The sequence below is a fragment of the Myotis davidii genome, unplaced genomic scaffold, assembly GCF_000327345.1.
Source record: "Myotis davidii unplaced genomic scaffold, ASM32734v1 scaffold681, whole genome shotgun sequence".
Classification (NCBI taxonomy): Eukaryota; Metazoa; Chordata; class Mammalia; order Chiroptera; family Vespertilionidae; genus Myotis; species Myotis davidii.
The window spans coordinates 1357456-1360711 of NW_006291551.1; the positions used below are offsets into that span (position 1 = coordinate 1357456).

Here is a 3256-nt window from a genome sequence, read left to right on the forward strand (position 1 = left end):
CTCAGAATCTGGCATTCTCAGCCCGCTACCGCCAGCACGCAAAGACCTGAAACTCTGGACACGCCCCATCCCGCCCCGGATTCCCAGACCCCTCACCTTCGGCCTCCCCTTGGTAGCGTCCGGGTCCCAGCGGAGCTAAAGACCTTGCCACCACGTCGAGAGACGTAATGTCGGGCCGCTGTGGTCTCTGGGAAACGTAGTCCAGATCCGGACCAGCCAAAAAAGATGGCATCCTCGTATTTCAGAATTTGAGCTTGGCTCGTTTGACACGGCACTCGGGAGACTTCAAAGAGGAAGTTCCCGATCCAAACCTACCACCAGGATTGAGCTGATCTTCCTCCAAGGCAAGTCTACTTACCTCGAGAGCGCCAAAATGATAGAAAGGGGCAGTCAAGTTCGCACAGCACAGAGGCAGAGTGTCGACCAGCAAAGCCTTAAGGGAAATGTAGTCCAAAGCCGGAAAAGCGGCATTGTTGATGGAAGGTAATCTGATACCACCCGGGGCCTGGCCGTGATGACTATGCGTGCTGCGTCGCGAAGACTTGTGGGAGTGCTCGGTAGGCTCCCCTGTCTCTCCCGCCTCCAACCCCCATGCGCAGGCGCAGCACACCGAGTGGACATTTTGGTCTTTGTCTTCTGGTCAGCCGGCCCCTGGGTCCACGTGGCGTGAAAGTAGGAGGTGGGATGTGGGGGTTTTGGGCCGGTCGGGTCCGGGAGGTTAAAGGGGAGATTCCGAGTGTATTGGGGTACGGCGCGGGGGAGAGGGAGTGGGTTTAAGAGCTTCTGGCCTGTCTGTGGGGTGGGGTTGGGGGGGATCTCCGAGGAGGATTCGAGCGTGTGTGACCCTCAGTTTGACCGGATGTTTGAGGTTATTAAGAGAGAAACTGGTTGCAGGATTGTGTATGGATGAGTTTGAGAGGGAGCTTTGGGAGACCAGCATTGAGTTAGTAACATTGGAGAAGCGCTTCCCTTGTCGAAAGTGCTGCTGATAACGGTGCCATCTTCGTGGAGCATCAGTTTTCCTTGACCATTTGAAGGGCGGGGAGGAGCCAAGTGGTAAATACTTTTAAAATGGATTTTTATATAAAACCGCATTTCTTTTTAATTGAGGTAAAATGCAACTCACCGTGATTTTTTTAAGCAACCAAGAATGTTTCAAAGGAACTTTTTGTTTGAGAGCGCCTGCTTCAGACGGTCTGATTCCCCTGATTTTGGGGGTACTTAAATAGCGCTGCTATTAAATCTTGGACCAAGTATCAGCGTTGCAGTTTGAGAAGCAGCGTCGTACAGCGCAGAAAGCCCAGGATTAGGGATTCAAGGGTTTGGGGTCCTAGGTTAGACAGTTACTTCCTTCTTTGAAGACATTTTAGTTGCAATCTTTATCCGTGAGTCTGGAGTAGATTCTAAGTGTCCTAACTCCTAAATGAATCTAGGTGTTCTTAGATTGTATAGAATTTGTGAAGTAATGAAAAAAGCTACTTCTGCTTACAAAGATGCTTTTTGTAAGGAATCCACCCAAAGTTTTCGCTCACATTTTTAATAATAAGAGAATTAAAGTTATTGGACACTAAATTAAAATAAACAACAACAGTTAGAAGACATAACAGAAGGAAACCGCTATTTACAAGAGCAATCGAAGATTGAGGAGTAAACTTGAGAAATAGGCAAAACTATTAGAAAAGAATTTAAAAATACTAAGGGGTGTAACATTAGATGTGAACAAATAGATATACCATGTTTTTCAATAGGAATATCTAAGGAAGTGTGTGCAAATATCTACAGTCCCTGCTCCTTTGTAACTAGATAATTGGATTCTACACTTCATATGGAAAAATAGACAAGCTAGAATAGCCAATAAAATGGAAAAAGAAAAGGAGTTGCATGGGGATGTGAGAACCCACTGGTAACATATTTGAAAATATAAATCCTTGGAAATTTAAATAGTATTAGTATTAGCATGGAGCTGGCCTGGGAAGTACAATTCAGCAATATCTATAATTGCAAATGTTTTTTTTTTTTTTTTAGCCAGCTGTTTCATATCGAAATTAATCCTACAAATGTATCTGCATTTGCATTGAATTATACAGGTAAGAGGTTGTTCATTTTATTTATGTTTGGCATAGGAAAAGATTAGAAACAATTCTTGCCCATCATTCGGAGACTGATTGAATAAAATTATGGTACATCTACAGAACAGAATAATATGCAGCTGTACAAAAGAATGAAAAGGAAGCTTTCTGTATACTGACACTTGAAATAACTCAAAAAATAAGTGAAAAAAGCAAGATGCAGAATGTATGATATGCTTCATTTGGAGTAAGAAGCGGGAGAAATATATATATATATTTGTTTCCGTTAAAAAACTCAAGATACACCAGACACTAATAAAAGTGGCTATCTCTCTTGGGGGTAGTGGTACAAGGATAGATGGGGCAAAGGCAAATACCTTTTTATGTTTGTTTTCTAACTATGAGTTTAGTATATATTCAAAAGTTAAAGTGTTTGTTTGTTTGTTTGTTTGTTTTTAAAGGTGGAAACAAGCTTTGGAGTCAGACGGCCTCTGTTAACTCCTTCCTCTGCCACTTTGTACCCTCGTAACCTTAGGTACTTAAACCTTATGCCTCAATTTCTCATCTAGTAATATAGAGAAAATAATAGTATTAGATTCATAGGGTGGTTGTTCAGATCATGGAGTTCTGAATTCTATAGAATAGTTCCTGATATATAGTAAGTACTGGATAAATGTTAAATAGTATTGTTATTGCCATGTGCAAAATAATACTTCCTCAGAAATAGTATAGTTATTTGTACTATTTCTGGTAGAAATTTCTGAAAGATTCAGATGTGTACATGCTCCTTTCTTATTTCTACCTTTAAACATTTTGGGGTGAGGGGCATTTCTTTTTATAATTGGAATGAAGAAGTTAGCTTTCTGGGTTCAAGTTACATTCATCTTAGAAACTCATCACCACCACCTTCAGGAACTTTGTTCTTTGATTTCTATGGTGGTTACTTTCTCATGGTCCTAATTCAGAACCTCTGATATTTTTAAAAAATTTCAATTGTGACATTTTAGGGACAGAATAAGTAGGTAATGATCTTCAAAATGCATAATATCAGGAGAGACATACTATATGACTGAGCAAACATTAAAGATTATATTTTTCCCTTTTTGTCACTGGCAGTCGGACATCCCCTGAGGGGTCCTGGATTGGAGAGGGTGCAGGCTGGACTGAGGGGAGGCCCCCCCCCCCCC

At 41.7% G+C, this 3256-nt stretch overlaps 1 long non-coding RNA gene across 1 annotated transcript; it reads left to right on the forward strand.

Moving 5' to 3' along the window:
* The first annotated feature begins 583 nt into the window (after window positions 1-583).
* Window positions 584-3167, forward strand: LOC102767598. The gene is made up of 3 exons (XR_435743.2): window positions 584-679; window positions 2026-2087; window positions 2531-3167. It is a non-coding gene; the product is annotated as an uncharacterized LOC102767598 (long non-coding RNA).
* The last annotated feature ends 89 nt before the right edge of the window (window positions 3168-3256 follow it).